At 47.7% G+C, this 13,009-nt stretch overlaps 1 protein-coding gene across 3 annotated transcripts in view; it reads left to right on the forward strand.

Moving 5' to 3' along the window:
• LOC137376294 (cyclin-dependent kinase-like 4) overlaps positions 1-13,009 on the forward strand; it is a 136,409-nt gene that overhangs the window by 8,303 nt on the left and 115,097 nt on the right. Inside the window, exon 2 of one of the 3 annotated variants that reach the window (XM_068044559.1) lies at positions 1,191-1,398. The exons of the other annotated variants lie outside the window; for them this stretch is intronic. The gene's annotated coding sequence lies outside the window, so the exon portion shown is untranslated. The remainder of the gene's footprint in view (positions 1-1,190; positions 1,399-13,009) is intronic. 3 annotated transcript variants of the gene reach the window in all.

Raw genomic sequence — 13,009 nt, forward strand, 5'->3', positions numbered from 1 at the left:
CAGGACCCTCCCAATACTGCTGAACCTCAAAACCCTTACAGTAGGGCTACCAATTCTCTAGTTCTGTTCTGCTGTCTGCCAGGACTGCCTCCCCAGTGATATAAAACCTCAGACTCCTACCATAATGTTGTGAAATTCCAGGACTCCTGCCTTAGTTTTGCCAATCCTCAAAACAACCCTCCAATCCTGCTAAAACACATGCCTCCTCACACGCCCAGTATGATAATTTTGTTTATTATTCTGTTGTTGCTGTTTATATTTTAATTAAGTGAGGGCAAGACCCATAAGGCTGGACTAGAGGAAGGCAACCAGATAGTGGTAGTAAAGACAGTGTTAGGGATTATTGGACTGTTGGTCTATTGGTGATGGGAGAGATGGTTTAGGTGCAGCGCTCTCCAGTGAACTACTCTGTGCGAGTTCTGGCAGCTAGAGGCATTGGTGGTTGATGCCTCATTAAATCATATCATACAATGATACAGTCTGTGCCAGCTCTTTGAAATTGTTATCCAATTAGTCCCACTCACCTGCAATTTCCCCATAGCACTGCAAATTTTCCCACCTTCAAGTATTCTTCCAGTTCCTTTTTGAAAGTTACTATTGAATCTGCAAACACCATCCTTTCAGGCACTGCATTCCAAATCATCATAACTCGCTACATGAAAAAACTTTCTCTTCTTGTCACCTCTGGTTCTTTTTACCAATTATCTTCAATCTGTGTCCTCTGGTTATTGACCTATCAGTCAGTGGAAACAGTTTCTCCTTATTTAATCTCTCAAAGTCCTTCATGAATTTGAACATTGCTATTAAATTTTCGCTTTACCTTCTTTGCCCTATGGAGACAACATAAGCTTCTCTACTCCCTCCACATAACTGCAGTCCCGCATCCCTGGTACCATTCTAATAAATCTCCTCTACACCTTCTCTAAGGCCTGAACATCCTTCCTAAAATGTGGTGCCCAGAATCAGACACAGTGCTCCATCTGGGGCCTAACCAGTGATTTAGAAAGGTTTAGCATAACTTCCTTGCTTTTGTACTCTACGACTCAATCAGTCAACTAACTCAATCCACTATGACAAACAGCACACTTACACTTGCTACATTCCATATTGGATGCTCATGCCTCCATTTAGTGCCTAAAAAAGGATCATATTTTTAGGTCTGTATGTCAGAAGTCTCATTTTGTTCCCAGGTGCAAAATAGCGGTAAGATGCTACAGATTTCTCGGGGGTTTTGACGACTGGGCAACTCTCAACCTCCATAAATTTGCCCAGGCATGCGCCATGGAGAGGTCACTCCATAGCTTCACAAACCACTGACCACCTCCAGGCGCGTATCCATTGTCTCTCGAGATAAGGAGGCCCAAAAGAAAGAAGAAAGAAGAAACCTGTAGCTGATAAGTATATTTCAGTTTCTGCAGCTTCCTAACCAAACAGCAGTTAAACTATGAATTATCTTTGGATCCATGTTTAATCACAGTTTGAAAAAAAAAAATCTGTCTGACCCAAGCATTGATTTTTTTTTAAATTTCCAAAATATACTTTATTCATAAAAATCTGTAAAAATTACATTGCCAAACAGTTTCCAAACAGCACCAAAAAATACAAACATTGCAAGGGAGATCAGTTTCCTTCAATACTGTCATGAGTTTCTTCCCAACCCTTCTGTTTCACAATTGTCATGTCAATTACAGTTTTACACTTACAGCAATTGAGAATATTAACGATACAGTTCGAGGGGTTTCCCATTGATCCAGCCCCTCAGTCCAGCTTGGTGGGGGAACCTTACACCGTCGTCTTTCCCCATTGAGCCTTTGCTGCGGCTGCCCCAAGCTTTAGTGCGTCCCTCAGCACGTAGTCCTGACCCTTGGAATGTGCCAGTCTGCAACATTCGGTGGTGGACAACTCTTTGCGCTGGAAGACCAGCAAGTTTCGGGCAGACCAAAGGGCGTCTTTCACCGAATTGATAGTCCTCCAGCCGCAGTTGATGTTTGTCTCGGTGTGCGTCCCGGGAACAGCCCGTAGAGCACAGACTCCTGTGTTACAGAGCTGCTTGGGATGAACCTTGACAAAAACCACTGCATCTCTTTCCACACCTGCTTTGCAAAGGCACATTCCAGGAGGAGGTGGGCGACCGTCTCTTCCCCACCACAGCCAACGCGGGGGCATTGTGCGGAGGGGGCGAGACTTCGGGTGTGCATGAAGGATCTGACGGGGAGGGCCCTTCTCACCACCATGCGAGGCCCCCACCTGAGATGAGACACATTAACTTTGTCATGAACGTTGATTTTAAACTGTTACGGGAGTGAGGGGAGGACTTGTTGAACAGATCAGCCGTGGCTGGAAAAGACATCTGCATATTTACAGATGGCATTTGGAAGGACAAAGCAGCCATTCCCTGACATTCAACCCACAATGGACTTTTGATCACCAGACGTTGAAGGTGGGGGAGCTTGCATTCCAAGTTGACTACTAAGATGGCCGAATACACAAACGGACATGGTCAAACCAGCTAGTCGCATGACTAACCTGCTGGGCAACCTGAGTTTTTTGAATTTGTACAAACAGTTTGGGGAGAACGTCTATTTGCTCCTGGACTGAGAAGATTTCTCTCCTGTCTGCTTCCATCTCTTTCTCACAAGCCTGTGAATCCACTGAGGACACATGAACCCCAAGAGAGAAAAGTCTCCTACAGCGAACAAGGTTTAAGAAGAATACTGGGCCCCAACAAAAAGCAAGATCTAGCTACAATCAAGGACCCTACAGTGAGCTCGAAGAACCGTAACAACAACTCTTCAGATATTGCCTCAAACCTTTCCACTTTATTTTTCTTCTCTTTTCTGTCTCTATTTTCATGTGTGTATCGCGTATGCATGCTAGCATGGGGTGTGGCATGTATTCATAGGCATTAACTGAATTAGAGTTTAAGTTTAATAAATTTCAGCTTTTCTTGTTTAAACCTAAGAAAGCCTGTTTGTGCTGGTTTCTTTGCCTTATAATTGGAAAGTGGTGAGCAAGGATTCACCAAGGGGGAGCTAAAAACACTGTGTTTAAAATTAAACCCTGTAAGACCAGGTGAAGGCTGAGAGAGACCCCTGGACTCCTTTCTCACCTGGTCATAACAATACCTATATTTCAGCAGGAGAGTAATAAATTGTGTCTGACATAGTCTAATGCTTCTGTAGGAACAGGCTCATGAGGCTTAATCAGCTTCTCCTGTCCTATGTTCCCTATAAAACAGTGCATTCTTTGACTTACTGTGAACAGTGTCCACAGATCCATTAGTGTTGTAATTAGTGGTGCATCTAGCACACATTTCCTATCTATCACACTTCTGTGTCACGCTTTAAGTGTGAGAATCATTTTTCTATATTGTACTTCAAAGAAAAATATAAATGAACTCTCCAAAAACACAATACAGGAGTCATAATATTTCCATTCTCCTAAATCATATTTTATTTTTATTTATTTAGAGATACAGCACCAAAACAGGCCCTTCGGCCCACCGAGTCTGTGCCAACCATCAATTTATACTAATCCTACACTAATCCCATATTCCTACAACATCCCCACCTGTCCCTATATTTCCCTACCACCTACCTCTACTAGGGGCAATTTATAATGGCCAATTTACCTATCAACTGCAAGTCTTTTGGTGGTGGGAGGAAACCAGAGCACCCAGCGAAAACCCACGCAGACACAGGGAGAACTTGCAAACTCCATACAGGCAGTACCCAGAATTGAACCCGGGTCGCTGGAGCTATGAGGCTGCGGTGCTAACCACTGCGCCACTGTGCCACCCATCTGGATGGACTCATCCAATTTAGTTTAGTTTAGAGATACAGCACTGAAACAGGCCCTTCGGCCCACCGAGTCTGTGCCGACCATCAACCACCCTTTTATACAAATCCTACACTAATCCCATATTCCTACCACATCCCCACCTGTCCCTATATATTTCCCTACCACCTACCTATACTAGTGGCAATTTATAATGGCCAATTAACCTATCAACCTGCAAATCTTTGGCATGTGGGAGGAAACCGGAGCACCCGAAGGAAACCCACGCAGACACAGGGAGAACTTGCAAACTCCGCACAGGCAGTACCCAGAATCGAACCCGGGTCCCTGGAGCTGTGAGGCTACGGTGCTAACCACTGCGCCACTGGACTAACATCAATTAGACTTTAAGGTCTTAAAGGGACACAAACTTGAACATTATCAGCAGAATTATACATTCTTTCATACAAGAAAACGTTCCAGTGATTATAAAAAAAAATGTGCATCTTCTGACTTGCTATGGGCACACCATCACGGTGGCGGTGTGTTCCTTATCACCAGATCACATCTTGGCCTGACTCCCTACTCCTCTGGCACTTTATCCTTTGAGCATTTCACATTGTTACACCCTTCTCACCTCTCTTTCAAAATCATTGTTCTCTACCGCTCTCCTGAGTACGATAAAAATTTCTCGCCCTTGGTAATTTAAACCTCCATCTCTCAACTCATCATATTCTCTCTCCTCTGAGTTCATTGCCCTCTTATCCTCGCTAAATCTCTCCCTCCATGTAAACTTCCCAACCCATATTCACAGCCACCTCCTTGACCTTGCATTCTCATGTGCCTTCGTATCAATTGCAGATAAGGCCATCTCTTAATCACATCCTTGTATCACTTACCACCCACATTCCTCTTCCATGCCCTAACACTACCTCGTTCTGTATCTCTCCCTGGAAAAAGCAATTCTCCAATTAACTTACATTGACACTTCCAACTGTCTAGCCTTTGGACCCTCCATTTGCCACAACATTTCTCCAGCTACTGATTTGCTGAACCATACCCTCACTTCCACCTTTGATGCCCTAGCCTCCAGTAAAACCATTACTCTCTCACACCCTGGATGTTCCCCCTGTTATGACCCACATCCCCGCTCCTTTAAGTCGAAGGGACGCAGACTTGAAAGGATATGGTGCATAACTGGTTTAACCATCCACCGCCAGATCTGATCGGACCACTTAAAGCAGTATTGGCTCCTGCACTCATCTGCTAAAACTGGTTCCTATTCAAGGATCATCCTGAAATGAAGATAAACCCTGGCTTCTTTTCTCCACTGCAGACCATCTTCGTAAACCCTCTCCCTTGTCGCCTCCACTTGCAGCTCCAACAATAAGTACAAGGAGCTCATGGACTTCTTTCACTAAGATCGAGACCTACTGATCATCTGCTCTGCCACGCCCCTACCTTCCACTAGCCCACCTGGCCAAACTTCCTCTAATTCTCCCCCACCCAGCCCGAGCCCTGAACTCGCATCTTTCTCTAGATTCTCTCTTAAGCTGCATGCCCTTTCTGAGCTCATTTTGTCCATGAGAGCCACCTCTTGCTTCTATTCCCACTAAACTACTGACCATCCAACTTCCCCTCCTGGTCCCCATGTTAGCCAATATTGTTAACTGTTCTGTCTGTTCAGGTGTGTCCCTCTCTGCTTTAAATCTGCCATCATAACCCCTCTCCTCAAAAAAAACCCTTGACCCATTGTCCTTGCAAACTACTGTCTCATCTCCAACCTCCCTTTCCTCTCCAAAGTCCTTGAACATGTTGTCGCCTTCCAAATCTGTTCCCATCATTCCCGGAACTCCATGCTTGTAATGAGGTGAGGAGCTGAGTGGCCATGGCGGAACCCAAACTGAGTGTCACTGAGCAGGCTATTGCGAAGCAAGTGCTGCTCAATAGCACTGTCGAATTCACCTTCCATCACTTTACTGATGATTGAGAGTAGACTGATGGGCCGATAATTGGCCGGGTTGAACTTGTCCTGCTTTTTGTGTACATGACATACCTGGGCAATTTTCCACATTGCCGGGTAGATACCAGTGTTGTAGCTGTACTGAACAGCTTGGCTAGGGACATGGCAAGTTCTGGAGCGCAAGTCTAGAGTACTATTCCCGGAATGTTGTCTGGGCCCATAGCCTTTGCAGTATCCAGTGCCTGCAGTTGTTTCTTGACATCACGGGGAGTGAATTGAATTGGCTGAAGACTGGCATCTGTGATGATGGGGACTTCAGGAGGAGGCCGAGATGGATCATCAACTTGACATTTCTGGCTGAAGGTTGTTGCAAATGCTTCAGCCTTATCTTTTGCACTGATGTGCTAGACTGACCCATCATTGAGGATGGGGATATTTGTGGAGCCACCTCCTCCAGTTAGTTGTTTAATTGTCCACCACCATTCACGATTGGATGTGGCAGGACTGCAGAGCTTAGATCTGATCCGTTGGTTATGGGATCGCTTAGCTCTGTCTTAGGCAGTTTGGCACGCAAGTAGTCCTGGCTTGTAGCTTCACCAGGTTGACACCTCATTTTGAGGTAAGCCTAGTGCTGCTCCTGGCATGCCCTCCTGTCTCTTCATTGAACCAGGGTTGGTCTCCCAGCTTGATGGTAATGGTAGAGAAGGGGATGTGCCGGGCCATGAGGTTACAGATTGTGTAACAGACAGTGCTGCTGCTGATGGCCCACAGCACCTCATGGATGCCCAGTTTTGCATTGCTAGATCTATTTGAAATCTATCCCATTTAGGAGGGTGGTATTGCCACACAACACGATGGAAGGTATCCTCAGTGTGAAGGTGGGACCGCTTCTCCACAAGGACTGTGTGGTGATCACTCCTACCGATACTGGACAGATGCATCTGCGGCAGGCAGATTGGTGAGGACAAGGTCAAGTATGTTTTTCCCTCTTGTTGGTTCCCTCACCACCTGCCACAGACCCAGTCTAGCAGCTAAGTCCTTTAGGACTGGGCCAGCTCGGTCAGTCGTGGTGCTACCGAGCCACTGTTGGTGATGGACATTGAAGTTCCCCACCCAGTGTACATTTTGTGCCCTTGCCACCCGAAGTGCTTCCTCCAAGTGGTGTTCAACATGGAGGAGTACTGATTCATCACCTGAGGGAGGGCGGTAGGTGGTAATCAGCAGGAGATTTCCTTGTCCATGTTTGATCTGATGCCATGGAGTCCGGAGTCAATGTTGAGGACTCCCAGGGTGACTCACTCCCAATTATATACCACTGTGCCACCACCACTGCTGTGCCTGTCCTGCTGGTGGGCCAGGACATACCCGGGGATTGTGATGTCGGTGTCTGAGACATTGTCTGTAAGGTATGATTCCGTGAGTAGGACTATCTCAGGCTATTGCTTGACTAGTCTGTGAGATAGCTCTCCAAACTTTGGCACAAGCCCCCAGATGTTAGTAAGGAAGACGTTACAGGGCCGACAGGGCTGGGTTTGCCGTTGTCGTTTCCGGTGCCTAGGTCGATGCCAGGCGGTCCGTCCGGTTTCATTGTTTATTGACTTCGTAGCGGTTAGATACAACCAAGTGGCTTCCTAGACCATTTCAGAGGGCATATAAGAGTCAACTACGTTGCTGTGGGTTTGGAATCACATGTAGGCCAGACCAAGTAAGGGCAGCAGATTTCCTTCCCGAAAGGACGTTAGTGATCTGCTATGAGCAGCACCGTGGGAGATTTTTTGATATGAAAGCAGTATATATCTGTATATGTATTTGCACTTAATTAGGTCAAATTTCAAATTGAGAAAATAGTGAAAAATCTGAACTCAAAAAAAGTAAAACTGAGCAGTCGTAAGCTGTCACTATCTCCTGGGTATGCAAATACTATAATTTATAGACCAATATTGCATTCATTACTAGTAATTATAACACGATTTGTGTTATTTCAAATATTTAATTCTTTATTCGTGTTACTAAATTACTGTCATTATACTATCAGAAAAGACGGAACAGGTTGAGAGTCTTTAAAAGAGAAGGCTAATAAAGGTCTCTAAAATTATGAAGGCGTCGACAGGTAGATGTAGAGAAAATGTTTGCACTTGTTCGGGAGTTCAAAAGCAGGGGAGAAACCATGATCCTGTTCTAAGTAGGTTTTTGAGTAAAATGGCTGTAACCAATTCCAGAGCGTCAGGCCAGGGAGTGTGTAACACTGTTCAGGTGGTGGTGAAGGATAAGGAAAGAGGTGCACCGGTTGACTGTACCTTCTTCATCCAGAAAATCCTTATTGATTGCTGTGGATTCCAAGTTGCAGACATCTTCTGCCTGCAGGACTTCGCCAGCAGTGGATATTTTGACGTGACATTCAAGAATGTGGCGGGATGCATCAAGTTCCTGAAGGTGTTCAAGGAGAGGGGAAACCAGGCGCCGCTGTCGATCCTCACAGTGGAGCCGCTCTTTACGCAGTTGTCGCAACACGACCGGGTGGTGACAATTCACCTCTATAACCCCCATGTTCCTGTCGATGTACTTGCCTCCCTCGCCAGGTACATCGAGGTGGCCGGCAGCAGCACTGATGTCAAGGACCCATTTGGGATTTGGACCAGCAAGCGGCAGGTCAAGATGACCTTGAAGGTTGGTGCCAATGGAGCCATCATCCATCCTCCCTCCAGCTCCGCTACTGGGGGACGTTGAGGCTTCTTGGTCTATGCAGGGCAGCCCAGAGCTTGTCGCACCTGTGGAAAATCTGTCACGTGGCAGCCAACAGCAGCACTGTCGTCTGCAAGAACTGCAAGAAGGAAGGCCATCAGACCAAGGACTGTAAACAGAGTAAGTGCTGCAACCTGTGCGGTGGGGCAGGCCACCTCTACAAAACCTGCCCCAAACGCTGCCTCAGTTATGCTGAGGCAGCAAGATCCAAGGAAAGGCCGAGAGAAGGAATGGTGAACGCGTCTGGTGCTGGGAAGGAGACAAGCAACCCTCGCCGTAGCAAGGAAAGTCTACCTGAGAAGCAGCAGCAAGGGGAGGCAGCTGCAACCAGCGACCCAACGCCTACTCTGTGCCTGGAAAGCCCCCCTCTACAGACAGAATCAATGGAGGAGGAGGCAGCAGATGGACAAACTAGTCACTGGCAAGTGGTACAAAGGAAAACCACAAAGAAGAAACCTCCAAAAAAGGAACAGGCCACCACCCAACCAGTGGCAAGAGGAGGGTACTGGCTGAGACAGACTATGGCAGCTCCTCCTCATTGGACGAAGGGGGGCTGGAACGAAGGCACCTGCAAAAGAAGCGGCAGAACTCAAAGGAGCTGGAAGAGAAAGCCCCCCAGCTCTAGGGCACAGGAAGCTGTGATGTGCCCAGCGCGCCCCAAACCCAAAGCGCTGAACCCAGCGACATTCCCAACGCACCCCAGCTCCGGGACACTGAGAGCAGCGACGTGTCTGGTGCGCTCCAGCTCCGGGAAGCTGGGAGCAGTGATGTCTTCGAGGAGGAACTGAGCAGAAACACACCAACAGCAAAGGACAGCCCAAGCCTTGCTGCCTACAAGACCCCCTCCCCTGCACCCCCAATGTCACCCCAGCGGAACAAACCCCCCATGAGTAACCAGGAGGGGTTTCTGAGACCAACGATTGTGAAACAGCTTGTGTATAATATGGGTATGCAGGAACATACCCAAAGACTGGGACTAGCAAGGACAAGTGGTGTGAGAAGCAACACCCAACTTTAAAATGGGTATAAAGATTGCTTCGCGGAACGCTCCATGCAGTTGGGCGGTGCCGTACCACCTATCCTTCGTGGAGCAGTTTCTGCGGGAAAACACCTTTGACCACCGGTCCATCAGGCACTGGTCTGCACGGAATGTCCTCAAGGCCCTACGGGAAAAGGAAACGGTGGATCCTGTCGGATGGTTCCCCGAGCAGACCGTCAAAGTCATTTGGCGGAATGCCTCATCACCAGAACTTTCAAACAAGCACCAAGACGTAGCTTGGCTGGTGGTGAGAAGGGCCCTCCCCGTCAGATCCTTCATGCACACCCGAAGTCTCGCCCCCTCCGCACAGTGCCCCCGCGTTGGCTGTGGTGGGGAAGAGACGGTCGCCCACCTCCTCCTGGAATGTGCCTTTGCAAAGCAGGTGTGGAAAGAGATGCAGTGGTTTTTGTCAAGGTTCATCCCAAGCAGCTCTGTAACACAGGAGTCTGTGCTCTACGGGCTGTTCCCAGGGACGCACACCGAGACAAACATCAACTGCTGCTGGAGGACTATCAATTCGGTGAAAGACGCCCTTTGGTCTGCCCGAAACTTGCTGGTCTTCCAGCGCAAAGAGTTGTCCACCACCAAATGTTGCAGACTGGCACATTCCAAGGTCCAGGACTATGTGCTGAGGGACGCACTAAAGCTTGGGGCAGCCGCAGCAAAGGCTCAATGGGGAAAGACCACAGTGTAAGGTTCCCCCACCAAGCTGGACTGAGGGGCTGGATCCATGGGAAACCCCTTGAACTGTATCGTTAATATTCTCAATTGCTGTAAATGTAAAACTGTAATTGACATGACAATTGTGAAACGGAAGGGTTGGGAAGAAACTCATGACAGTATTGAAGGAAACTGATCTCCCTTACAATGTTTGTATTTTTTGGTGCTGTTTGGAAACTGTTTGGCAATGTAATTTTTACAGATTTTTATGAATAAAGTATATTTTGGAAACAAAAAAAAAAATAAAGATTGCTTCGATTAACGTGCGCAGCATTAAGTCCACTACGCGATGTGTTTCAACCTTGGACTACCTCGCCAAGATCAAAGCTGACCTGTTTCTGCAGGAGTGTGGAATACCGCACCTCAGCATCTACAGGTGATGGTCGCGATGTTGGTCGCACGGGACATCAAGCTGGTCAGGGGGAAATGATTCCCGTTCCTCCGGCCTGGGTATTCTGCTCTGGGGAGGCAACCTCATCACCTCCGAAGTTAAGGAGGTGGTAGATGGTCGCGTCCTTGTAGCAGATGTAATGTACAACAATGCTCTGCTCCAGTTGATCAACGTGTACGCCCCGGTTCAATGCAGCGAGCGGCTGACTTTTTTCCAGCAGCTCCCACTGCTGCTGGCAACATCCAGACCTTTCATTCCAGGCGGTGACTTCAACTGCATCATTAATGCAGCTGGACGATCCAGCGAGGACGACAGCAAACACGTCCAGATTCCTAATGGAAACAGTAAAAGATGCCGAGCTGCACGACGTCTTCAGCAACCATGCAGACAGTGCGCAGTGTAGATACACCTGGTCAAGACTGGACAGGTCTGCCGTTCCAGGATTGACTTCCTGTTTGTGTCCCGTGGTTTCATGGTCAGATCCACCAATGTCAAGCCGGTGTTCTTTTATGACCACTGCCTCTTATTGGCCGACTGTCACTTATGATCAGCGGGTTGGCAAGGGGACATGGAAGCTCAATGCTACACTGCTAACCCCAGAGCACATTGAGGAACTCAAAAGGGATTACAAAGGTTGGAGAACCGTGAAACCCCTCTTTGAGTCTCCAGTTCACTGGTGGGAAGCGATCAAGGAGAACATCAAAAGGTTCGTTATCTTCAAAGGTGTTCAGAGGACGAGAGAGAGACAGAAGGAAATGGCCTGACTCCAGAAACGAATGTAAAATCTGCTCCGGCTGCAGTCGGTGTGAGTCGACGTCAAGGAGGATCACCGAGAGGTGAAGAGCCAGCAGGCCTTGCTCTTTGCCACGGAGGCCTCCAAGATAATCCTCCGGTCCAGAGTCCGCTCCGTTGAGCAGCATGAGATGTGCTCGCGTTTCTTCTTCTAAAAGGTACACAGAGAGAGCTCTGTGATCAGCAGCCTGAAGGAAGAGGATGGCGCGGTAACATCTTCGCAGTCTGACATACTAAGGATCAGCAAATCCTTTTATGCTGGGCTGTACGACGTGAAGCCCATGGACAGCACGGCCTCCCAGTCTTTCCTGTCATCTATCACGGAGGTCTTAGATGACAGCATGCAGGAGAGACTGGACAAACCACTAACTCTGGATGAGCTGACAAAGGCCGTCAGGTCCTTCGAGACGAGTAAAACTCCCGGAAGCAATGGCTTACCGGTTGAGTTGTATTCGGCTCTGTGAGACTGGATAGGCCCAGACCTGCTGGAAGTATATGAGAGATGCTTCTGGCCGGCAGCATGCTGGAATCCATGGGGAAAGGCATCATCACCCTCATCTACAAGCGGAAGAGGGAGAGGGCGGAAATCAGAAATTGGCAGCCCGCCTCACTGCTTAATGTTGACTACAAAATTCTGTCCAAAGTTATCGCCAGTCGGGTCAAGTCTGTTCTTGAGTTGGTGATTCACCCTGACCAGACTCGTACTGTACCCAGCAGGAAGATCTCTAATAGTCTTGCGCTACTCGGATACCATCATCTATGTACGGGACAGAAGGGAGGACACGTGCCTCTTCAGCTCAGACTAGGAGAAGGCTTCCTGTATTCTGTGCTCTATGGGCTGTTCCCGGGGAAGCACATCGAGATAAACATCAACTGCTGCTGGAGGACCATCAATTCGGTGAAAGACGCTCTTTGGTCTGCCCAAAACCTGCTGGTCTTCTAGCGCAAAGAGTTGTCCACGACCGAGTGTTGCAGACTGGCACATTCCAAGGTCCAGGACTATATGCTGAGGGATGCACTAAAGCTTGGGGCAGCCGACGCAAAGGCTCAATGGGGAAAGACCACTGTGTAAGGTCCTCCCACCATAGTGAACTTAGGGGCTGGACCCATGGGAAACCCCTCGGGCTGTATTCACCAAATATGGGGTTGCTGTAAAATGTACATGGCATGTAATATGGAATGGAAGGGTTGTGAGGTTACTCACTCCTGTACTGAAGAAAACTGATTTCATTTGCACTTTTTGGATTTTCAACTTGGTGCTGTTTTGAACTGTTTTGTGTATTTTTTTTTTACAGATTTTTATGAATAAAGTATATTCCTGGGAAAAAAATGTTTGAGAAAGTGGTTGATAAAGCATACGGGATTCTTGGCTTTAGTCGTGAAAGGCACTATATAAATGCAAGTCTTTCTTTTAAACATCTTAGAATAGAAGCAATGACCCATTGAACTATGGCACCATCCTGCACCTCATTTACCAAACCACTTTCTCAACCTGCCCTGCCACCTACAACGATTTATGCACATATACCCCTCGGCCTCTCTGTTCCTGCACCCCTTTAGAATTGTATCCTTTATTTTTATATTG

Source organism: Heterodontus francisci, chromosome 13 (assembly GCF_036365525.1).
Source record: "Heterodontus francisci isolate sHetFra1 chromosome 13, sHetFra1.hap1, whole genome shotgun sequence".
In the NCBI taxonomy this organism is placed as follows: domain Eukaryota; kingdom Metazoa; phylum Chordata; class Chondrichthyes; order Heterodontiformes; family Heterodontidae; genus Heterodontus; species Heterodontus francisci.